This window comes from Hordeum vulgare, chromosome 1H, assembly GCF_904849725.1.
Source record: "Hordeum vulgare subsp. vulgare chromosome 1H, MorexV3_pseudomolecules_assembly, whole genome shotgun sequence".
Lineage (NCBI taxonomy): Eukaryota > Viridiplantae > Streptophyta > Magnoliopsida > Poales > Poaceae > Hordeum > Hordeum vulgare.
Window position 1 is genome coordinate 385,055,855 of NC_058518.1, and position 27,146 is coordinate 385,083,000.

Consider the following 27,146-nt stretch of genomic DNA (forward strand, 5'->3'; position numbering starts at 1 on the left):
TCATTTTTTCCATTTTGAGCCTAAATGACACCTGAAAATATCCTTTTGCTCCTAATGTGGTATGTTTGTGTGTGTGTGCATGCTGATGCGTGTGTGCGCGCGCACACATGTGTGCTACTACTGCTGCGTGTTTGTGTGTGTGTCATGCTGCATGTGTGTGTTCTACATGTGTGTGCATGTGACTTTGTCTTGCTGATGCTGTGTGTGCGTTGCTGCTGTGTGTGTGCGTGTGTGCTGTTGTGTATGTACATGTACGTGTGTGTTGTTGTTGCATGTGTATGTACTGCTCCATGTGTGTGCGCATTCTACTGCTCCGCACTGATGTTATGCATGGGCTACCACCCCGCACATACACATATCATATGAGGGGGGAAATGTCCTTTGGGGTGTCATTTAGAATTAAAATGGACGAAAGTGTCATAAAAGGTATAAACTTTAGAATCATTGTTAGATAGGGAAGAAAAAGTTTTTTAGTGTTAAATAAGAAAACAAAATTTAAGATAGTGTTAAATAAGGATTTGTTACAAAAAATTTACTAGTTGATAACATTGATGGTCATGTTATATACCGCTGTGATGAAGCATCTCAGATTGCAAAACAGGATCCTAAAGATAAACATAAATTTGTTGTTAGCATGCATGTTGTTTCTGTTAAGATTGGAGGTCATTGTTATCATGGTTTTATGTGATATGGGTGCTAGTGTTAGTTCCATTTCCTTTACTCTTTATCAATAAAGTATGCAATATATTGCACATGTTGAGTTAGAAGATATTGATGCTACTATTAAGCTTGCAAAGAGAGAGACTATTTCACCACTTGGAATTGTTAGAGATGTTCAAGTCCTATGTGGTAATATCAAATACCCTACTAATCTCCTAGTTATTGGATCATTACAAGATAATTTTTGTCCCATTATTTTTGGTAGATCTTTCCTGAATATTGTTAATGCCAAAATTGATTGCAATAGGGAAACAATCAGTGTTAACTCTGCTGATGTGCCTCATGAATTTAATTCACCAAGTTTAGTATATAACTACATGATAAAGAATTGCCTAGTAAAGATGAAATTGTTGGTTTTGCTTATATTGTTGTGTCTCCTATAGATCCATTATAACAATATTTGCTCGACCATGAAAATGCATATGAATGAAAGAAAGGAAATAGATGACATATTCTTTAATTAAGCACCTATCCCAAACATAATTTGCCTACTATAACTTTGGGAGATCCTCTCCCTCCTAAGAGTGATCCTATGTTTGAATTAAAGAAGTTACCAAATTAATTAAAAAATGCTTATCTTGATGGCATGAAGATATACCTTGTTATTATTAGTGCTAACCTTTGAGAGCATGAAGAAAAGTGATTCTGTAAAATTCTGAAGATGCACCATGCTGCCATTGGATACACTCTTGATGATCTTAAGGGCATTAGTCCCACTCTATGCCAGCAGAAGATTAATATGGAATCAGATGCTAAACCGTATGTTGATCATCAATGTTGTCTGAATCCTAAGATGAAGGATATGGTAAGAACTGAAATACTAAAGCTTCTCGAGGGACGTATAATGTGTCCTATTGTTGATAGTAGATGGGTAAGTCATGTTCATTATGTCCCTAAGAAAGGAGGCATGACATTTCCTTCTTAATGATAAAAATGAAATTATCCCTCCAAGAATTGTAAATTTTTCTAGGGTGGTAATTGATTTAAGAAAACTAAATAAATCTACTAAAAATATCATTATCCCTTGTCTTTTATGGATCAAACGTTAGAGATACTATCTAAGCATACACACTTTTTTCCTGGATGGATATTCCGGTTTTCTCAAATACATGTAGCAAAAGAATATCAAGAGGAAACCACCTTTACTTCCTTTTGGAACTTATGCTTATAGACGTATGCCTTTTGGTTTATGCAATGCACCAAAGATGTATCTTTTCATACCTTTATGAAAGGTGTCTCGAGAAATCATCCACACTACCTTTCAAAGATGTATGACTGCTATATTCTCTGATTTATGAAAAGATTGTTGAGGTATTCATGGATGATTTCTCCATTTTTGGAACCTCTTTTGACGATTGCTTAAAAAACCTTGATCGAGGTATGCAGAGATGTGAAGAAACTAATCTTGTCTTGAATGGGGAGAAGTGCCACTTTATGGTGAATGAAGGTATAGTCCTTAGGCATGAAATCTCCGAAAGAGGTATTGAGGTAGATAAAGCTAAAGTTGATGCAATTGAGAAAATGTCATGTCCTAAAGATATTAAAGGTATAAGAAGTTTCCTAGGTCGTGTTAGTTTTTATAGAAGTTTCATAAAAGACTTTTCTAAGATTTCTAGGCCTCTTACCAATCTTTTGCAAAAATATGTACCATTTGTTTTTTATGATAATTGTGCAGAAGACTTTGAAATACTTAAGGAAGCCTTGAATTTTGCACCCATTGTTTAACCACCTCACTGGAACCTAACCTTTCAAATAATGTGTGATGCTAGTGATTATGTTGTCGGTTTTGTTTTAGGACAAAGAGTTGAGAAGAAATGGAATGTCATTCATTATGCTAGTTAGACCCTAGAGAGTTCTCAAATAAGTTATGCCACCACTCAGAAAGAATTTCTAGCAGTTGTGCTTGCATGTGATAAATACATATCTTATATTATTTATTCTAAAGTAATAATTCACACAAATCATGTTGCTATTAAGTATCTTATGGAAAACAAAGATGTTAAACCTAGACTAATTAGGTGGGTTCTTTTATTAAAAGAGTTTGATTTGCATATTGTTGATAGAAATAGAGATGAAAAACCTACAACGGATAATTTGTCTAGGATGGAAAATGTTCTTGATGACCCACTACCTATTGATGATAGTTTTTCCAATGAGTAATTAGCTGTTATAAAACCTTCTACTCCTCACAATAGTTCTTGGTATGCACATTATGCTAATTACATTGTAATTAAATATATACCACATAGTTTCACATATCAACAAAAGGAAAAGTTCTTCTTTGACTTGAGACATTAATTTTTGGATGACCCACATTTATATAAAGGAGTAGGTGGTATTATTATATGATGTGTGCCTGAGCATGAACATGAACAAATCCTACGAAAGTGTCATTCTGAAGCATACGGAGGACACCATGCTAGAGATGGAACTTCACATAAGGTATTACAGTCTAGTTTCTATTGACCTACTCTCTTTAAGGATGCACGTAAGTTTATACTTTCTTGTGATGGATGTATAAGAAACATTGGTAATATTGGTAGGCGTCAGTAAATGCCGATGAACTATTCACTCGTTACTGAAACTTTTGATGTTTGGGTCTTTGATTATATGGGACCTTTTCCTTCCTCTAATGGGTACACTCATATTCTAGTTGATATTGATTATATTAATAAGTGGTTAGAAGCTATTCCAACTAGTAGTTTTGATCGTAACACATCTATTAAAATGCTTAAAGAAGTTAACTTTCCAAGGTTTGGAGTCCCTAGATATTTAGTGACTCATTGTAGTTCACATTTTATTAATGGTGCATTTCGTAAGCTCTTAGCTAAATATGATGTTAACCACAGAATTGCCTCTGAATATCATCCTAATCTAGTGGTCAAGTTGAATTGAGAAATAGAGAAATAAAATTAATTTTGCAAAAGATCGTTAATAGATCTAGGAAGAATTGGTCAAAGAAACTTGACGATGCATTGTGGGCATATTGAACCGCTTATAAAAACCCTATGGGTATGTCCCCCTGTAAAATGGTTTATGGAAAAGCGTGGCATTTACCTCTAGAATTGGAGCATAAGTCTTATTGGGCACTAAAAGAACTTAATTATGATTTTAAACTTGCCAACAAAAAGTGGTTGTTTGACATGAGTTCTCTAGATGAATGGAGAAGACAAGATTATGAAAATGCCAGGTTTTTTAAAGAAAAAGTAAAAAAGATGCCATGACCAAAGAATACGAAAATGAGAATTTAATGTTGGTGATCAAGTTCTGTTATACGATACTCGTTTTAAATTATTTGCAGGAAAACTCCTCTCCAAACGGGAAGGCCCCTATATTCTCAAGGAGGATTATCGCTTCGGAGCCATCTAGATCAACAATGCTAAAGGCACAAATCCTAAGGTGGTTAATGGGCAAAGAATTAAACATTATATTCCAGTTGCACCCATTAACAAGGAAACCAATATTAGCCAAGTGATGTCACCCGAGGAGCACATAAAATAGACCTTCCAAAACGCTCCAGAATCATGAAAAGGAGTAGGTATGTGGTATGCTCAGAAAACCAACTCCAAAAATTCCAAAACAAAATTTATCGTTTCAGAATATATAAAAAATGGAAAATAATAACTACCAAGGAAAGTGCACCAAGAGTCCATGAGCCTCGGGCCACGCCCCACCCCGTGGGCGCCCCCCTCGGCCCGTGGGCCCCTCGTGGACTTTCCCGACTCAGTTTTCCTTTCGTAGACTTGTCATGCATGGAAAAAATTGTTATATACACTCATGGCTGTTTTAGCCACCGTATCACAAGTTTTCCCTCTGTTCATGGTTCGGGCTATTCCTTGCAGATCTGGGAGCACAATGTTGTCTCAAGAATCGTAATGGGAGAGCTACATTTTGCACCTCACCACAAATACTAAGATCTATGGGGATGTCGATCCCTACGGACGGACCTGGATGAAGAGGAAGATGCAGATCTCAAGAGGATGGAATCCTCTAGTGAAGAAGAGGAAGCGCGTCTACCCCAACTTGGAGATATGCATGTGGAGTTCAAAATGTCAAGTTTGCCGAATAGGTTATACCTTCCAATACTCGATTTACCCCTTATCGATATGCGCACATGGAGGCCTCTACCTTTTATACAAGCAAGATTCATCATTTGATGGATGGTGCATTATTCGTTACAAGTAAGATTCGCAAGGAGAATTTAGACCTTAGACGAGAGGTCGATAAGCTTAAGGAGGAGGTCTGCATCCTGAGGGGCGTCACCACCAAGAAAATTACTTCATCTCCACCATCACCCAAGAAGTAAACTTGAGTACACGGGTATGTGTACCACCCTTAGCTTGTTCTAAGATTGGGGGAGGTGCCCTGGTATAGTATCACCATCACTTTATCATCATTACCTATTTCATTTCGATCTGTAGCTATCTTTTGATTTAGAGGAATAAAGTTTAATGTGATTCGGTTTCGAGTGTTTGCTTTGTGATCTATCTATTTGTGTAATTGTTGTGAAAGTTATATAATAAAGAGTAATATGAGTTTGGTTACTTCACCCTCTTGCATCAATTTTATCAATGCAAATAATAAATAAAAGATTATATACTAATCCCATGGGGATTGATGACTTCACACAAAAAAGTATAATTGATAAAAATTGTTGGAAGTTGACAAACATAGCATTAGTCATTGATGCAATTCATGAAAAAGTAATAACAAAGGAGAGGTCTCAAATACAAATATACTATCTTTGACATCTTTTATGATTGTGAACCCCCATTAGATATTCTATGCATGATCAACTAGTTGATGTTAGACAAGTAAGACACTATAATAAGTTACGTTTTCTTATATTCACATAGAAGTTATATTGTTATGGATCATCCAACATGTGGTGCTTGCTCATAATCTTTTGCTAGCCAAAACTTTTCACCAAGTAGAGATACTATTTGTGCATCCATAAACCCTTGAAACCAGTTTCTTGCCTTAAGAGTCCACCATACCTAACTATGGATTGAATAAGACCCTTCAAGTAAGTTGTCATTAGTGCAAGAGCAATAAACATTTCTCCTCGGTATGTATGATCTTTTATTGTAGGGAAAATAAACTTTGTACAAACTTGTGATGACAAAGATATAAAAGTGATAGACTGCATAATAAAGTTTGCTATCATAAGGGGCAATATGAAGTTACGTTCATTTCGATTAAGACCTTGCACATCCAAACTAAAAGCGCATGACAACTCTGCTTCCCTCTATGAAGGGCATGTATCTTACTTTCATGTATTTACTTTTATGAAATAGTCATTAATGTTCATCCCTATTCCATCCTTATTTAATCTATATTTGTCAAGAATCATGTGGTGGGGAAGATCTAGGCATATATATCCAGTCGGGTGTAGGTGACCATGAGTTATTATTGTTGACATTGTCCTCGAGATAAATAGCTGGGCAGTGAAACTATAAACCCCTATCTTCCTATGTGTCCGGTTAAAACTTTTTTCTTCACAAATATGCTTTGAGTGTGAGCAATCATAAAATACTAAATGATAGTTGAGTATGTTCACTTCCTAAACAAAATCGTGACATAGACTCCTTATGAAAATATGATGGATTGCAATTGTTTCAATTACTAAGAACATAGTTTGTTAGTTTTGAATAAGGTTTATTGTTCATACTTAGATTGTGAATAGATTACTACTTGTCCATGAGAAGTTTTATGATGATATATTGTTTTTATGATCACTGTTCAAGAATTCATCCGATTAATCAGTTAATGGGCCAGTTAATCGCTACTCATTGGGTGTCCGATTCGAATAACACTTATTCATCGCGTTAACTTGTCAGACCGATTAAATGGCTTGTCAGGCTGATTAAATGGCATGTTAGACCGTTTAATAGGTTGTCAGGCCGATTAATCTTAGTTGGCCTACAAACTCGTGGCCCAAAAAGGCCAAATTTGTTTGCATGTTACCTCTCTGATCCTCCTCTAGATCCTCAATAGCAAGGATTTGATCACACAGTACCCTATTATGGTATATCTCATAGCTGAGAGGATGAGAGTAGGGTATCATACATTAAAAAAACTAGAATATGTTCATAGGTTCCTATTTAATCTACCGATTAATCCCGTTAATAGGACGATTCATCGATTAATCGCTACTCCCAAGCCGACCGAGCAGCTACCAGTTATCGATTTCCTTAACAATGGTTATGATAATTATTATGATGCATGCATGTCCGTATTTTATTTTATCGACATATATATCTCTCTCTCTCTCTCTAAGCATGTGGTCATGATTATCGAGTTTGGTTTTTTGCTTGAAGCCAAGCAAGGTCTAAGCTTGCGGGAGGTGATACATCCATTTTTCATCATGTTTTCCTCATTGATATTTATTATGTTTTTAGTCATTATTTCACTTTCATGATGCAATCCTAATGCCTTCTCTCTCTTATTTGACAAGATTTACACGAAGAGGCAAATTACCGACACGTGAAAATTTAGACCGAAAGAGCTATAGAAGAATTGCATATTTTTGGAACTCCAAATGACCAAAAAAATTACAGATATTTATTTTGGAATATATAAAAAAATACCGGTGAAAGAAATATCACGAGGGACCCACCAGGAGGCCACGAGCCTGGGGGCTGACCCTACCCCCATGGTGAAAGGATCGATATGGTTAACTAGAGGGGGTGAATAGGCAACTAACAAATTTTAAACTTTTCTTTTAAACAAATTAGATTTAGCAACAAATAGGTTGTCTAGATATGCAACTAGGAGAGCAACCTATATGATGCTAACATCAAGAATAATAAGCAATAATTAAATACAAGTAAAGGTTAGAAATAACCACAAGTGGAACCGATGAAGACAAGGATGCGTTTGTGAAGTTCCTTCCGTTTGTGGAGAAGTACGTCTCCGTTGGAGCGGTGTGAAGGCACAATGCTCCCCAAGATGCCACTAAGACCACCGTATTCTCCTCACGCCCTCACACGATGCGAGGTGTCGTGATTCCACTAAGTGGTGCCCTTGGAGGTGGCTGATGACGAGTTGATGGATATACTTCTCGACCCTCGTTGGTTACCGCAAGTGGAAGGTGGAGATGTAGTCAGCAACATATTTCCCTTATACGGAGACTGTAAGGTTGATTGAACCAGGAGGACTCCTAGGCTCAACGAGTAGGTGTATCTTTTCCTGGTCAGTAGAAGACGTGGACCTACACACACAACAAATAACTTTGCTCCCAACGAGCACAGAGAGGTTGTCAATCTCTACGGCCTTGTAGTTTGCAAAGGATCAAAACAGAAACGGGAAGGTAATAGTGATTGCAACGGAAAAGTAAATGAAAATGGTAAATGATGGAGGTGTAAACAATGATGGTGATATGGACTGGAGTCACATGAGGTTCACTAGTGATGTCTCTCTCCCAAAAGACGATAAACAACTATGCTAGGGTAAACAAATCACAATTGGGCAATTGACAAAATTATGATCGCACCGCATTGATAATTATGCTACTTGATAGTTAGAGGTTCAATAGTAATGGGCAGTACGCCAAGACAAGTAGACCGTTTATTCATCAGCATATACTTACTAATCATCCACCTTGAGATATATATTGATAACATCTCTCCGGTATTAAGTTGTGATCCCCACCCAAAGTGTAAACTCAAAGCAACGGACAACTGCATTATCGAACTATGCGTAAGGTAAACAATCCTTGCAACCATGGTCACAAGCACCGTTATTTTCTCCCTGGTGGCAACAAACACATCCCCTAGTCTCATGTTTCTGTCACTCAAGCTAGACATCGAGGGGCATGAACCCACAATCATGCATAACGCTCCCCTTTGGAGTTACAATCTACTACTTGGCCAAAGCAACAAATAGCAATGGAGAACATGCATGAATCACTAAAGAACACAATATAAAAGGATAATCAAATATATAACTCATAGCAATCTGAACATAATCTCATAATCCATCAGATCCCAACAAACCGAGCATAGCAATAGCAAGAGAATTACATAGATGCCTTGATCATGTAGGGCAGCTCACAAGGACTAACCATTGAAGCACAAGATTGGAGAGAAGACATCACATAGCTACTGGTCATGGACTCATGGTCCAAGGAGGACTACTCACGGCCCGTCCGGGAAGCGTCCATGGCGGTGGAGAAGCTCCCGAAGGTCAATCCTCCCTCCGGCAGGGTGCTAGGAAGAGGTCTCCTGACGCTCCCGATCTCGGAAGCGCTGCAGCGGCGGAACGATGGAGAAATTCACGATTCCAGAAAGTCTACGAGGGTTTCCTCTCGAGACTTTAAATATAGGCCAAAGGAGGGCCCGGATGAGGTGGTACCCACCCAGGCGACCTCCTGGCGCGACCTAGGGCCTGGCCGCGCCAGCAGGCCGCCTGGGAGGCCCCTGGCCCCCCTGTGGCTCAGCTTCGGTGATCCGAAAGCTTCCGTTTCGTTGATTTTTTTTTTCTGGAATTTTTTGGGCTTCAGAAAATTGGGTAAAATCCCCTGCAAAATAGACATCAGCAGACAGAAACTGGCATTGGGTGCAGTGAGTTAGTAGGTTAGTCCAAATATGTGTAAAATGATATAAAAGTGTAGCAAAACATATGACAATGCCACCCAAAAGATCATGCAACTACATAATTATAGATACGTTTGGGACGTATCAGTGGCGACCCGACCTTTACAAACAAGGTTGGGGCGCTCGCCACAACTTAATTGGAGGCTACCAACGAAACCACAAAGCTTCACTAAAATGGAACATGGCTTCAAGGTGACCTCTTCCGTCTAGGGTGCTCAGACACCCCAGAGTAACAAAATCCACACAAGAAATTTGGGGGAATCCATTTTCCTTTGGTGGAAGTGTAGATCTAGATCTCCTCCTTCAATCCCTAGCAAGACAACAAGTTTGGGTGGCTATGGAGAGAGATCGAGCAAGAAAGCTTGGAGTGCATCAATGGTAGAGAGAGAGAGGTTAGATATAAGAGGGAGGTCGGAGAACCCCCCACCCCCCTTTATATAGCCCCCCCCCCAACTTTCTAACCGTTACAACCATTTTTACACAGCAGCGGTTCAATGAGTTGCCAGGGCGGTACAACCGGGCTGCATATTTTAGCGGTACAACCACCCAGCCACCGCCCACCAACCGGACCACAACAGAAGGTTGGGCAGTGGTTCTATCCACCACGGTTGTGGGGCACGGCTAAGTCCCAAGCGGTACAACTGCCAGGAACACCGGTAGTACCGGCTATACTTAAGATAGTGGTACAATCAGGCCACCACCGCCCAACCACCGCATCAGAACAGAACCATGTCCAGTTGTGGACCGATGTTGGGCCCGTTCAACCGCCCATGGTGAAGGCGGTTCAACCGCCCTAGGCAGCGGTACAATTGGTCAGTTAGGAAGGAGGGGCCTCTCTCTCAATGATGCGATGGAACAAGGTGGGTGCAAAAGAGTGTGAGAGAGAATTTATTCACCCATGGACTTCCAATGTGGATTCCCTCTTAATAGTACGTGATCCCTACGACCAAAGAGAATAAACACGTAGGGAACACGTCATCGATCTTTTCTGTTTGGAGGGAATACCTAACCATATTTTGTTTTACATATGATACCTGCACAACTGCACACCTGGTTAGATAACAAAGTGAGTTATCATCATCACCAAGACACTTAAAGTAGGAGCATGCCCTTACAATATTCCCCTTTTTGGTGGATGATGACAACAACACGATTTGCATAGATGGTCTCTATAGTAAAAGCGGAGCTCCCCCTTGTCATGTGCCCCAGATGAGATAGGAATAGGAATTGAAGCTCCCCCTTAGTTTTAGAGACTAGCCACTAGGTACATAGAGGAAATAACATTAAGGAGGGAATGTACGAGATAATAATTAGAGCTTTAAATACAAGGGTAATAATAAACATAGTCTCTACTGTAACTCAAATAGTCTCCACATAAGATAGGTTCATGACCGACTAACAAGCAAATAAGAGTTCAACTCGGAAGTAAAACGAAAGAAACAAAGATAAGACAACCAAAGCCCCCCATGAAAATCCCATCATCATATAGCTCTCTCCCCTTTGGCATTAAGACACCAAAAATAAAAAGAGCAATGTTATCGCCCCGGTGCTTACTAGAACTCGTCAGATCTGTGAGACTCCTCGGAATCACCACTAGCACACTCATCATCATCATCACCATCAGCACTATCATTCTCATCATGAGCAACAGCAGCAGAGGAGCCAGCAGGCTGACCCGAGACCTCATCATCAGTCCAAGTGCAATGTTCATAGATCCACTGCTCCTTAGGGGTGATGGTCTTCTCAGAACCGCTGGCTGCCTAAAGCTGGAGAGCCCGCATAATCTGAATCTGTCTGCGCCTGGCAAGTTTCTTGTTGACATGGGCTTCATAGAGCTTCTTGTAAACATGATCCCAGAGGCAGAAGGTCTTCTTTAACTTGTCTGAGATCTTGGAGACCCAAGATGGCATGGGTCCTGCAGGAAGCTCAAAATCATTGTCATCGGAAGTAGTAAAAACATCCTCAGGTTCGCCAGCGGGGAAGCGAGGTGCAAGATGCTTCTTCTTCCAGAGTTGCTTGACCTCATGCCCAGTGAGGTTCTCACGAGAAGAGAGAGGCTCGCTGATACGTCCAAAACGTATCTATAATTTCTGCTTGTTCCATGATCTTTTGAGTGACATAGTTATATGTTTTCCTACACTTTTATATAATTTTACACATCTTTGGACTAACCTACTAACCCAGTGCACCTAGTGCCAGTTTCTATCTGCTAATGTCTATTTTGTAGGGGCTTTTACCCAATTTTCCGAAGCCCAAAAAATTGCGAGAAAAATATATAAAAAATCAGCGTAACGGAAGCTTCCAGATCACCGAAGATGTGCCAGAGGGGGCCAGGGGCCGCCCAAGCGACCTATGGACGCGGACCACCCCTAGGTCGCGCCAAGAGGCCTGGGTGGGTCCCACCTCCTCCGGTGCCCTCCTTTCGCCTATATTTACTCCTCCGAGAGAAAACCCTTCCACGGGATCCAGAATCGCGAATTTCTCCATCGTTCCGCCGCCGCAACACTTCCGAGATCGGGAGCATGAGGAGATCTCTTCCCGGCAACCTGCCGGAGGGAGGATTGATCTCCGGGAGCTTCTCCACCGCCATGGACGCTTCCTGGACCTGCCGTGAGTAGCCTCCTTGGACCATGAGTCCACGTCCAGTAGCTATGTGATGTCTGCTCTCCAATCTTGTGCTTCCATGATTAGTCCTTGTGAGCTACCCTACATGATCAAGGCATCTATGTAATTCTCTTGCTATTCCTATGCTCAGTTTGTTGGGATCCAATGGATTATGAGATTATGTTCAGATTGTTATGAGTTATATATTTGATTATCCTTTTATATTATGTACCTTAGTGATTCATGCATGTTCTCCATTGCTATTTATTGCTTTGGCCGAGTAGTAGATTGTAACTACAAGTGGGAGCGTTATGAATGATTGTGGGTTCATGCCCCTCGATGTCTAGCTTGAGTGACAGAAACATGAGACTAGGGGGTGTGTTGTTGCCACCAGGGAGAAAACAACGGTGCTTGTGACCACGGTTGCAAGGATTGTTTACCTTACGCATAGTTCGTTAATGCAGTTGTCTGTTGCTTTGAGTTTACACTTTGGGTGGGGCTCGCAACTTAATACCGGCGAGATGATCTGGATTGATATTTCAAGGTGGATGATTAGTAAGTAGATTCTGATGAACAAACGATCTACTTGTCTTGGCGTACTGCCCATTACTATTGAACCTCTAACTACCAAGTAGCATAATTAGCATTGCAGTGCGTTTATAATTCTGTCAACTGCCCAACTATAATTTGTTTACCCAAGCATAGTTGTTTATCGTCTTTTGGGAGAGAGACATCACTAGTGAACATCATGTGACTCCGGTCCGTATCACCACCATTACCTACACCTCCATCATTTACTGCTTTCATTTACTTTTCCGTTGCAATCACTATTACTATTCCCGCTTGTGTTTTGATCCTTTGCAAACTACAAGGCCGGCGATATTGACAACCTCTCTGTACTCGTTGGGAGCAAACTTATTTGTTGTGTGTGTAGGTCCACGTCTTCTGCTGACCAGGACGGGAGACACCTACTTGTTCATCCTAGGAGTCCTGTTGGTTCGAAAAACCTTACAGTCTTTGTGTGAGCGAAAACTTGCTGCTGACTACATCTCAACCTTCCACTTGGGGTAACCAACGAGGAGCGAGAAGTATATACATCATCTCGTCATCAAGCAAAGTTTTCGGGCGCCGTTGCCGGGGACTCCAGTCTTCAAGATGGGAGTTGCACGCTATATTTTACTTTTGCTTTTTAGTTTTCTTAGTTTGCTTTCTAGCTTTTTGCTTTAGAGTCTTATACCAAAAAACACAAAAAAAATAGTTTCTTTGCTCTTGCTTGTTGTTGCTGCTATGGGTTCCACTGATAACACCAAGTTGTGTGACTTCACTAGTCACAACAACAATGAGTTTATTTGCACTCCTATTGTTGCTCCCGCCACTCAGGCTACATCCTATGAGATTAAACCTTCTTTACTGAACCTTGTTATGAAAGATCAATTCTCCGGTGCTGGAGATGACGCTGCCTTGCACTTGAAATTTTTTGTTGAGCTTTGTGATATGCAAAAATATAAAGAAGTAGATGGTGATATTTTTAAACTTAAGATTTTTCCTTTCTCCTTGAGAGGAGGAGCTAAAGTGTGGCTTAAATTTTTGCCTAGGAATAGCATGGATTCTTGGGATAAGTGCAAAGATGCTTTTATTGGGAAGTACTACCCTCCTGCTAAGATTATCCAGTTAAGAAGTAACATTATGAATTTTAGGAAACTGGATAATGAACATGTTGCTCAAGCTTGGGAACGTATGAAATATCTTGTTAAGAATTGCCCTACACATGGTTTGACTACTTGGATGGTTATCCAAACTTTCTATGCAGGATTGAACTTTACCTCACAGAATCTGTTAGACTCAGCCGCGGGAGGAACCTTTATGTCAACTACACTTGGTGCTGCCACAAATCTATTGCATGAGATGATGACAAATTATTCTCAATGGCACACCGAGAGAGCTCCAACAGGTAGGAAGGTAAACTCTGTTGAGGAGATCTCCTCCCTTAATGATAAGGTTGACATGATCATGACTTTACTTACTAAGCAAGCTCCTATTGATCCTCATGATGTTCCTTTAAATTCTTTGGTTTCTCAAGAAAGATAGCAAGTTGATGTTAAGTTTATATATAGGAACAACTTTAATAACAATGCTTATAGGAGTAATTTTGGTAGCAATCCTAGATCGTTCCCATCCAACAACTATGGGAACAACAACACTTATCCTAGCACCAAAAACTCCACTTCTGAATTAGAGAGCATGCTTAAAGACTTTATCACTTCTCAAAAAGCCTTCAACAAGAGTGTAGAAGAGAAATTATAAAAAAATAGTTAGTCTCTCTTTGAAGGTGTACAACATAGCTCACGATGTAGAGATGCTTAAAATTAGAACTTCCCCACTTGAGGAAAGGAATACCACAACCATGAATGATATCCAAGTCCAAATTAATGAGAACATAAGAATGCTAACCAAAAACAAAGATAGATGGGCTAGAGAAAAAGAAGAGGAAGATAGGATTAAGAGCCTTCCTACACACACTACCCTTGCTACTATACAAGTTGTTGAGGATCTCAAAACTTTTAGCACCCATCACACCCCTAGTCCCAATGGACCTATTAATGGTGATGATAATACCTCAACTATAGGATAAGAAGGTCCTTTGAATTTAGAGACTACTAAAAGAATGAGCTTAGATGACATTACTACCACTTTAATTAATGGTAGTGACCTTGATTTTGACAATTGTAGTCTTTCCTAAGTTATCACCTTTTTGCAAAGAATGGCTAAAGACCCCCACACTAGTACACTCAATATTTCCTTCACCAAGCATATTACCAATGCTCTTATCAAAGCTAGGGAGGAGAAGCTCAAGCTAGAGACTTCTATTACTAGGAAACTAGAAGATGGTTGGGATCCTATGGTCAAAAATTGAATAATATATCTTGCTCTGCTTTGTGTGATGTTGGAGCTAGTGCCTCCGTTATGCCCAAAAGAATGTATGATATGCTTGATTTGAAACCTTATGATTCATGTTCTTTTGGTGTTCGCCTCGTTGATTCTTCCATAAAGAAACCTTTAGGGAGAATTGATGATGTTCTTATTATTCTCAATGATAATTATGTGCATGTTGATTTTCTTATTATGGACATTGAATGTGATCCTTCATGACCAATCATTTTGGGACGTCCTTTTCTCCGCACCGTTGGTGCTATCATTGACATGAAAGAGGGGATCATTAAATTCCAATTCCCCCTTAAAAAGGGAATGGAAAACTTACCTCGAAAGAAGATTAAGTTACCTTATGAGTCCGTCATTCGGGCAAGCTATTCTTATGGAGTTGATAACACTTGATCTTTTTGCATTATGCCTACCTCAAAGGCATAAAAGAAAGCACTTCTTGGGAGGCAACCCAATTTGTTTTTACTTTCTGTTTTAGTGGTCTTGATGCTTTTTACTACTGTAGCAACATCATTGTATCTTTATTTTCAAGCTTTGTGCCAAGTTTTAGCCTCCGACTGCAAGAAAGTTTAAAAGTTGTGACATGTTGTCCACAAACATATTTTGTCTGCCTGACGGAAAAATTCTCCGAAAATCACCAGATCATCTTTTTGATCTGAATTGTTTTGACACAATGCTCTATATAATTGTTTTTCTGGCACATGTTTTGAGTTTTTTTATTTGAGTTGCAGAAGTACCCCGAATAAATTATTTACTACATGTTGTTCTTTATTTCACAGATTCTGCCACGTTTTGCATGTTCATCATTTTGCAAATCTTAAGCTTGATTTTCCTTTGCAAAAACCTTTTGGCAATCATGAGAAACAATAGATTTTCATGAAAAACTTTATTTCCAGTAGGTATTGAATTATTTTGTTAAGGGTACTAACTACTCCAATCAGCTTATGATGAGTTTCGTATGAAGGGAGTTTTCAAGTATACGATGGGAGATGATGAAAGAAGATACAAGAGTGTCAAGCGCTCAATCTTGGGGATGCCCCCATGCACCCCAAGAAATATTCAAGGAGGCTCAAGCGTCTAAGCTTGGGGATGCCCCCGTGCATCCCCTTCTCTATCAAAAATCATGAGTTCGTCCATCTCCATGCTATATTTTTATCACTTCATATGTTATGTGCTATGCTTGGAGCGTCCCGCTCTTTACTTATTAGTTTTTTTAGTTTTGCTTGCTGTTCATAACAAGTCGGAACCTAGCCTACCTTGTTTGGGAGAGAAACACACTCCATTCCACTCTAGAACACAACATAGGTTTTCATGCTTATCTTTTATGTGTGTTCGTTATCTTTACTTAGCTATTGTCATGCTTAGCTATTAGTTTTCATGCTATATCTTTTTAAGAGCTATTATTTAGGTTGCTTTTGGGACTCTCTTGAGTTGTCATGCTTATCTTGTTTAGAGAGTTGGCTCGTTGAACTGAGTTGTGTGTCTTGCATGAGTAGGTAACTGAGGTTGCTATTTAAGTATAGTAGTAACTTGCACTAGTTTTGAGGTATTAATTTGAGTAATGTTTGGACTACTGGTGCCAAGAGATTGAGCCTATTAGTGATAGGTGTCATATTTTGGGAAATCCGTCTCCCACTTCTCAATTAAAAAATATTTTATGATCTCAACCCATCTCCCACTTCTTGCATGCAAACACCATTTGGAGACATTCGAGTCACGGACAACGAGAGATCTTGCACCTTTATGTTCTTACTTTGCTAAACTCAATACTAAATATAGACTCTTGCTTGTTATTGTCTTGACTTGAATTGCATATCTTGCTTGCTTTACTTTGAAGTTCTTATATGTGTGTTAGCATGTCACCACAGAAATTATTTGTGTTATCATTTATCTACTTGAGGATCAGCAGAAATTAAGCTTGGGGATGTTGATACGTCCAAAACGTATCTATAATTTATGTTTGTTCCATGATCTTTTGGGTGACATTGTTATATGTTTTGCTACACTTTTATATAATTTTACACATATTTGGACTAACCTACTAACTCAGTGCACCCAGTGCCAGTTTCTGTGTGTTGATGTCTATTTTGCACGGGCTTTTACCCAATTTTCTGAAGCCCGAAAAATTCTGTGAAAATATATAAAAAATCAGCGTAAGGGAAGCTTCCATATCACTGAAGATGGGCCAGAGGGGGCCATGGGCCTCCCACGCGACCTGTGGGCACGACCCACCCCTAGGCCACGCCAAGAGGCCGCCTAGGTGGGTCTCACCTCCTCCGGTGCCCTCCTTTCACCTATATTTACTCCTCCGAGAGAAAACCCTTCCACGGGATCCAGAATCGTGAATTTATCCATCGTTCCACCGATGCAGCGCTTCCGAGATCGGGAGCGTCAGGAGACCTCTTCCCGGCACCCTGCCGGAGGGAGGATTGACCTCCGAGAGCTTCTCCACCGCCATGGACGCTTCGTGGACCTTCTATGAGTAGTCCTCCTTGGACCATGAGTCCATGTCCAGTAGATATGTGATGTCTTCTCTCCAATAATCCTTGTGAGCTGCCCTACATGATCAAGGCATATATGTAATTCTCTTGCTATTGCTATGCTCGGTTTGTTGGGATCCGACGGATTATGAGATTATTTTCAGATTGTTATGAGTTATATATTTGATTATCCTTTTATATTATGTTCCTAACTGATTCATGCATGTTCTCCATTGCTATTTATTTCTTTGGCAGAGTAGTAGATTGTAACTCCAAGAGGGAGCGTTATGCATGATTGTGGGTTCATGCCCCTCGATGTCTAGCTTGAGTGACAGAAACATGAGACTAGGGGATGTGCTGTTGCCACCAGGGAGAAAACAACGGTGCTTGTGACCACGGTTGCAAGGATTGTTTACCTTACGCATAGTTCATTAATGCAGTTGCCCGTTGCTTTCAGTTTACACTTTGGGTGGGACTTGCAACTTAATATCGGCGAGATGTTCTGGATAGATATCTCAAGGTGGATGATTAGTAAGTATATGTTGATTAATAAACAGTCTACTTGTCTTGGCGTACTGCCCATTACTATTGAACCTCTAACTATCAAGTAGTATAATTAGCATTGCGGTGCGTTTATAATTCTGTCAATTGCCCAACTGTAATTTGTTTACCCAAGCAAAGTTGTTTATCGTCTTTTGGGAGAGAGACATCACTAGTGAACATCATGTGACTCCGGTCCATATCACCACCATTTCCTACACCTTCATCATTTACTGCTTTCATTTACTTTTCCGTTGTAATCACTATTACTATTCCCGCTTGTGTTTTGATCCTTTGCAAACTACAAGGCTAGAGAGATTGACAACCTCTTTGTACTCGTTGGGAGCAAAGTTATTTGTTGTGTGTGCAGGTCCATGTCTTCTGCTGACTAGGACACAAGACACCTACTTGTTGATCCTAGTAGTCCTCTTGGTTCGATAAACCTTACAGTCTTTGTGTGAGGGAAAACTTGCTGCTGACTACATCCCAACCTTCCACTTGGGGTAACCAACGAGGAGCGAGAAGTATATACATCATCTCGACATCACTCGCGAGGCCTATGAACTACCCGCACAGAGTTGAGGAAACACATGATCAAAGTAGCATAGGTGGGGACCTTTATGTAGAAGACCGTGGAGTACAGCTACTCCCACAACCATTTGGAAGCATCAAAAGTAGCCCCAGAGACAGCTTCAGTCCGCATGGCAACAAGTAGATCAACAAAGTATCCATGAATCTCATCTTGATTTCCAACCTTGGGCAGAAGAACATTCTGGAAAACATGGTGCAAAATATGATATATCGGCAGCAGGACCTTAGAGGTTCTAGGAATCCCACGCGTGAGAATGTACAAGGGGGCTAAATTCACCTTATCCATAGAAGTAGCCTGATCATGAGGATAGATGCCGCCATTCCCATTGACGTCAGTGTCATCATAGCCAATTGCATTGCAAAAGGCATGCCATGGGACCTCAAAAAGCTCATCACGACACATGAAGGTATGGATACGAGCGTCATCAATGCCAAAGTGAACAGTGGTAGAGAATTGGTGAATGAGCTGCACATCAAAGGGACAGTTGGGAGTCTTGAGCTTGATCAAGTCAAAGTCTTCACATAGTGCAAACGCCTCTCCAAAGTAATCCATGTTGTTCTGCCAGTGCTCAATGCCAATTTTCAATTGCTTGGCAAACTTGTTGTTGTGATGGTCACAGAGCTCATGCACAATCCGCAACTAAATCTCATTCCGGAACTGAGGGGTGGTCCAGCTGGGAACAATGGGGACCACATAAGGATTTTGAAAACGAACCTGCTCCCAATCAGCTTGCTTCCATGAGTGCATTGGCTTGGCAGATTTTTTCTTGGCGGCCAAGGACTTTGCACAGCGATTGGTATTGGTAGGGATCACAACTTCCTCTTGCTCAGGGTCATCAACGAGCCTACACCTGCGAGCATGTTTCTTGGAGTTCTTCCGAGGAGAAGGACGAGAGCCAGAATCACCTATAGACACAGACAAGAGGAGCACACAAAAGAAACTCAGAAAAGATGAGAGGGTTGTACACAAAAGTAGGAATAAATTAGGTGTGCAGAGGAGAACCAAGAATCAGTGGCGCGGGGATCGGGTAGGCCAATTGAACCGGTCATCTGAGTGGTTCTACCGCATGTGCAAGCGGTTGTACCGCTGCTTTGTGGACCGGTGCATCCAGATCTAAGACATACACCACCGATTCCAGTTTCTACTCATTACATCTAATAGGAAGCACATATAGGACCTCCTCCTTCCAATAGTTTTGACCAAAAATGCTTGATCCTAGCAATGCCCTACCAAAAAAGAGGATTCAAAGGAGAGAATCCAAGAACAAGAGGAGAATAGGGAATTACGAGCATCATTGGGAGGAGCTCGGGGGAGGAAGGGCCTCTGCGGAGCAAATCCGAAAGGAGGCCACGGATCTGGGGCGCTGGAGGGACTTTGGTGCGGTGGTGACGGTGGCTGGCGGCTAGGCCACCGAGGGGGAGTTGGGCACGAAAGGGGAAACAGGGTACCCCTTTGGCCTGGCCCTCCCTTTAGGTGCCGGTTGACGCGAACGGTTGTACCGCTCCGCTGAGAGGTTGTAGCGGTCCTCGAACAGACTGGGAAATTAGCGGTTCAACCACATAACATACCGGTTGTTCTGCTGGGGCGAGATGACATGTCATTAGCGGTTGTACCACGTTGACCACCGGTTATACCGCCGAGCCACAGCCACCACCACCAAGGTTTTAATGCGTACAATTTGATGAGAGGGGTTTCGAGATGAGGAGAGCTTGGGATAGAGACCAGACAGAGGAGTATGGTGGGGTAAGCTCCAAGGTGATCGAGAAGAAATGTAAAAAGACAAACCATGAAGGATACCCACACCTAAGTCTTAAGCAAACAAGAAGCACAAATAAGGACCAAAAAGACTCAACTTTGAGGAACACCAAAGGTAAATACCTCACTAGGAGGGGGCGGTGGCTGAGGTCACCTATGTTTGAGTCGATTGGTATGGCACCGCGAAGATTTTAACCTTGGGACCATGACCAAAACTCGTCTTTGAGGCAAAAATACCATCAAAAATGGTGAATGTGAAAGATTTGATCGTTTTATGCATAATAGGAGGAGGGATAAGTCATTGAGAGAACTACACTCCCCCTAAATCCATGCCTACATCTAAACAGAATAGAATGATGAGAGTGGTGGGATGTGCCCAATTTCAATGCACATTGCTCAAATCAATGATATTTAGCTCATGCCTTAACTCGCGAAATCTTGCTTCATTCAAAGACTTCGTGAAAATATGTGCAAGTTGATCGTTAGTCTTCAGATAAATGAGATCAATTTCCCCACGCTTGATATGCTCCCGGATGAAATGGTGGCGGATACTGATATGCTTCATCGTGCAATGCTGAACATGGTTGTTGGAGATCGAGATAGCACAAATGTTATCACAATAAAGAGCCACTTTGTCACAAGTGACACCGTAATCCTTTAAATTTTGCCTCATCTAGAGAAACTAAGCACAACAACTGACAGCAACTACATATGCGGCCTCGGTGGACGAGAGAGAAACACAAAAAAAATAAGACCAACTTACGAGAGAGAGACCAAGGAATTGGCAACCTCCGGAAGTTGACTTCCTATCCACACAGTCTCCATCCAATCTGAGTCCGAATATCCTATGAGATTAAATGAAGCACCTTTGGGATACCATAAGCCAAAGTTTGGGGTATGAGCCAAATATCGAAAGATTCGCTTAACTGTCACATAGTGGCTTTCCTTAGGTGCAGATTGAAATCATGCACAAATTCCCACACTCGACATAATATCTCGTCTAGATGCACAAAGGTAAAGCAGAGAACCGATCATAGAGCGATATACCTTTTGATCCAAGACTTTACCATTGGGATCGAGGTCATGATGGTAGTTGAGAGGCATGGGAGTGTTGGACTTGGCCGGTTTGAAATCATCCATCTTGAACCTTTTGAGCATGTCTTGAGTGTATTTTGCTTGATTGATGAAGGTTCCTTGACTTCGTTGCTTGACTTCTAATCCAAGGAAAAACTTCAACTCTCCCATCATAGACATCTCAAACTCTTTAGTCATTAGTGCAGCAAATTCTTCATTAAAAGCTTTGTTAGGAGAACCAAATATAATATCCTCAACTTATAGTTGGCATATGAACAAGCTCCCCTTGAACTTATTAGTAAAAAGAGTGGGGTCAATTTTCCCAACTTCAAATCCACGATCATGTAACTTCTCGGTAAGGTGCTCATACCACGCATGCGGGGCTTGTTTAAGGCTATAGAGTGCCTTATAGAGAACATACACATGATTAGGGAACTTGGGATCCTTGAATCCCGGGGGTTGCTTGGCACAAACCAACTCCTTAATGATACCATTAAGAAATGCACTCTTCACATCCATTTGGTATAATTTGAAGTTATGATGAGAAGCAAATGCAAGTAACATGCGAATAGATTCAAGGCGAGCGACAGGAGCAAAGGTTTCACCATAGCCTTGTGCTAAAAATCTTGCCTCGACTTGGGAGTAGCCTTGTGCTACCAATCTTGCCTTCTTAAGAGTGACGACACCATTCGCATCTTGCTTGTTCTTAAAGATCCACTTTGTCCCAATGACATTGTGGTTCTCCTTTGGTCTTGGCACCAGTTGCCACACTTTGTTATACTCGAAGTTGTTGAGTTCTTCATGAATGGATTCAACCCAATCCGTATCTTCGAGAACCTATTCTACCTTTAGTGGTTCAATGCAAGAAACAAACACATGATGGGCACTAAAGTTTTATAATTGACGACGAGTGGTTACCCCTCTCTGTAAGCTGTCGTAGACATTCTCTAGAATATGAGAATTATTTATGAGCTTTTTGGCATTCTTGGCTGCACATCTTTCTTTAATCTCCTCAGGGGTAAGCTAAGGAGCATGTATGAGACTATTACCGCCTTTGCGAGTTCGACCTTGATCTTGAGCTTGGTCTTGTTCTTGAGCTTGCTCTTGATATTGAGCATCCTCAAAGGGGTGAGCTTGATCGAGGACATCACTTGGTGCAGGACCATCCTGAGATTGATCTTCTACTTGATCAAGATCATAGGGTTGAGGGCCTCCAGAGTGTTCTTCGGAAGCGTGTGGGTTTTGCATCAGTGATGGTTCCACATGACTGGAACATTATCCTTCTCCTTCAGCCACAAGGGGTTCCTCAATGGGCAGGAAGTGTCCCACGCCCATTCTTCTTATGGCTTGGGGAGGAATTTAATCACCTACATCACAAAGACCACTTTGCTCCACTTGGGATCCATTATTCTCATCAAACTCCACGTTACAAGTCTCGTCAATGAGTCCTCAGGACTTGTTGAGGACACGTTAAGCGTGAGAGTTTGTATCCTAACCAACAAATATGCCCTCTTGAGCTCTAGGTTCAAATTTAGACAATCGAGCACCTTTCTTAAGAATGAAACACTTACAGCCAAACACCCGGAAGTACTTGAGGTTAGGCTTGTTATCAGTAAGAATTTCATAATGAATCTTGTTCAAGCCTTTGCGAAGGTAGAGCCGATTGGATGCATGACAAGCGGTGTTGATGGCTTCGGCTCAAAAGTTATACAAAGATTTGAACTTTGCCATCATGGTTCTTGCTGCGTCCATCAACATCCGGTTCTTCCTTTTCGCCACACCATTTTGTTGAGGAGTTTAAGGAGCAGATTATTGATGTTTGATTCCTTCATCACTCAACAATTCATTTAAGGCATAGTTCTTGAACTCGGTGCCATTGTCACTTCTAATCATCAATATCTTTGCATTATGTTGTCGCTGAGCTTCATTAGCAAAGTTGATGATGGTTTGTTGAGTCTCACTCTTTGTCTTGAAAAAGTATACCCAAGTATATCTTGAGTAGTCATCCACTATCACCAAGCAATACTTTCTTCCCCCGAGACTAACATAGGATGGAGGACCAAAGAGATCCATGTGGATGAGCTCCAAGGTCCTTTTTGAGTAGATGGTAGTCGTGGGGCGATGATTTGTCCCATGAATCTTTCCTTCAATGCAGGCACTGCAAGCACGATCTCTGGCGAAACTCACATTGTTAGTCCAAGAACGTGATCCCCTTTGAGGAGACTTTGCAAATATCTCATATTGACATGGGCTAGCCGGTGATGCCAAAGCCATCCCACATCAACTTTAGCTATTAGGCAAGTCGCAGTCTTAGTGGGTCGCTCTGAAAAGTTAACCACATAGAGACCGTTATCGACATGTCCAACAAAGGCTACTTTAAGAGTCTTGCTCCACAAAAGGGCCACAGAGTTAATGCCAAAGAAGGTACTAAAGCCCATAAGTGCAAGTTGATGAACGGAAAGTAAATTGTATGTGAGGGTCTCAACAAGCATAACCTTTTCAATGGTAAGTTCCGGAGAAATTACCACCTTACCGAGACCCAATACCTTTGAAATCGCATCATCACCAAAGGAGACTTGGGTGGCAATGGATGGGTCCGGATGAACGTCCACCATCAAGTCCTTGCTACCGGTCATATGATTTGTTGCTCCACTATCAAGCAACCATGACACCCCACCGGAAGCAAACTCTTGCATAAGATCAATGCTTGGATTTAGGTACCGATTCTTTAATGCGTCCTTTCAGGTTAGTAACAAGGGTCTTAGGAAACCAAATAGACCATTCAATGTACTCATCACAAGAACCAACAAACTTAGCAAAAGCATTCCCATCAATGGCATGACATAAAACATAAGAGGGGTTAAAGTCGCCGGTTGTGTTGGGTAGAGGAGTTTTGCCCTTCTTCGCATTACCACCCTTACCTTGGTCCTTTTTCTTCTCATGAGTGCCCTCCCCAGATTTAAAGTTTCCATAAGCTGGGGAAGTTGCCTGGTCTTCTTCTTCTTCTTCTTCTTGGACTGCAAACCCAATTTCCTCCTTTGCAACCACTTCCTTTTGACTGCTCAAAATATCATTAAGATTCTTTTCACCTTGGATGCGTGTCACAAGGCCTTTAAAAAGACATGAGCACTTTTCAAGGCCTTGTGAGCCTTGTCAAGTGTTGCAAGCTTTTCCTTGAGTCTAACATGGTCAAGCCCAAGTGCAACCTTTTCGGATTGAAGCAAACGAGTAACAACAAGAGCATGATCAAGATCTTTCTTTAACTTAGCAAGGTCATTGTTATGTGACTCCTCAAGAGTCAAACGAAGTCCTTGATCTTCTTCAAGAGCAATAGAAATATCCGCAATCTCATCGGCATAGTCACGACTAAGACCTTGTAAAGTGGAGATAGTTTCTTCATGAGATTCAATGAGGTCATTAGCCTCTCCTAGTTGTTCCAAAAGAGCAACAAAATGCTTCTTGGGTTTACCCTTGAGTTTTCTCATGAATTTATCAGAGGAGTTTTCATCCTCCTCTACCTCTTCCTTTTCATCACCACTAACAGAGGTAGTGGAAATGGTAGCATTGAGGTTGGAAGTTTTAATGTTGGATGCCTTGGCCATAAGTCACTTGGCAATGCGGTTCTCGTTGGGGGCATTTAAGAGGGACACCTTGCTTGGAGAAGAGGATGCAATGGCCACGGTGGCCATCCCCATCACTTCACCACTTGCATCATCATCCTCATACTCATCGAAGAGGTACTCCTCTTGAGCCACCAACACCTTTTGGGGTTTGTTCTTGTTGGGGAAGGGCTTGGCTTTGTCTTTCTGAATAAGTTTGCCACCATTGTCTTTCCTCTTCTCATAACGACAATCAACCACAAATTGACTCACATTGCCACTATTGTAGCAAGTTCTCACATGTTGCTTGCCTTTGGGCCCACTTGAGATGTTCTTGGGGAAATTTGGCTTTGAGTTTCTATTGTTGCCCCAAAATTGTCTTCATGCAAAAGCCATATGCTCGTGATAAGCATACTTGGTGTCTTCGGGGCACAATTCCTCTTCTTCTTCCTCATCTACCTCCAATTCAGCCTTGGCCTTCAAGGCAAGGTTGGGAGAGTCTTTTATTGACCATTGAACACGAGCAAGAGCATTGACAGCGGTCTTGTTCAATATGTTCATGGCAATGAACCCATCCAACACATCGCTTGAAGACAAGGAGCGAAAGTCTGGCCTTTGACGGATGACGGAAGACATGGATTTTTTGAAGGGCATAATAGCCTTGAGAAACTTATGATTCATCCCATTTTCATCCACATCCTTGCTTCCATGATCTTGAAGAGCGACAGCAAGAGTCGTCACCCTTTGGTATAGCTCACAAGGATCTTCATCCTCAATCATAACAAATTTATCGGCCTCGTCAAGTATCACTTCATAGTTTGACCGTTGAATACTAAAACTTCCCTTGCACATGGAAATGATGTGCTCCCAACAATCTTTGGCATCGGTGAAGGGACGTAAATGAGCAAGATCTTCAACGGAAATAGCTGCTTGAAGGATGAACATGGCTAAATGGTTGAGCCGATTTTCAACCTCTTCTCTTAGAGTGAGGTTTCTTGAATCATGAGGGTAGTAGCTTTGCTCAATGATTCTCCAAAGTTGTGTTGCATTGTGATTCAAATGAGCCTTTATACGAAAAATCCAGTTAGCAAAATCATTCTTAACAAGCTTTGGTGGAGGACCGAGATTAATAACATGCGGTGGGTGGACCGGTCCTCCATAGACCATGGGAGGAGGAACCGAGGCAAAGGTATTTGTCCCGCTCGTTCCTTGAGGCGATTTATCGTTTTCACTACTAGAATTTTCCTTCTCGGAATTGGCCTATGTATCCGAAGTTGTGGGATTTATTGGAAATATGACCTAGAGGCAATAATAAATTAGTTATTATTATATTTCCTTGTTCATGATAATCGTTAATTATCCATGCTAGAATTGTATTGATTGGAAACTCAAATACATGTGTGGATACATAGACAACACACTGTCCCTAGTGAGCCTCTAATGGACTAGCTCGTTGATCAAAGATGGTTAAGGTTTTCTGACCATAGACATGAGATGTTGTTTGATAACGGGATCACATCATTAGGAGAATGATGTGATGGACAAGACCCAAACTATGAACGTAGCATATGATCGTGTCACTTTATTGCTACTGTTTTCTGCATGTCAAAGTATCTGTTCCTATGACCATCAGATCATGCAACTCCCACACACCAGGGGAATACCTTGTGTGTACCAAACTTCACAACGTAACCGGGTGACTATAAAGGAGCTCTACAGGTATCTCTGAAGGTGTCTGTTGGGCTGGCATGGATCAAGAGTGGGATTTCTCACTCCGTGTGACAGAGAGGTATCTCGGGGCCCACTCGGTAATGCAACAACACAACAAGCCTTGCAAGCAATGTGAATAAAGAGTTAGTAACGGGATTTTGTATTATGGAACGAGTAAATAGACTTACCAATAATGAGATTGAACTAGGTATAGAGATAACGACGATCGAATCTCGGGCAAGTAACATACCAATGGACAAAGAGAATAGTATACAGGATTAACTGAATCCTTGACATAGAGGTTCGACCGATAAAGATCTTCGTAGAATATGTAGGAGCCAATATGGGCATCCAGGTCCCGCTATTGGTTATTACCCGGAGAGTGTCTCAGTCATCTCAGCATAGTTCTTGAACCTGCACGGTCTACACACTTAAGGTTCGGTGACGTTTCGGTATAGTTAAGTTATGTATGTTGGTGATCGAAGGTTGTTTGGAGTCCCGGATGACATCATGGACGTCACGAGGAGTTCTGGAA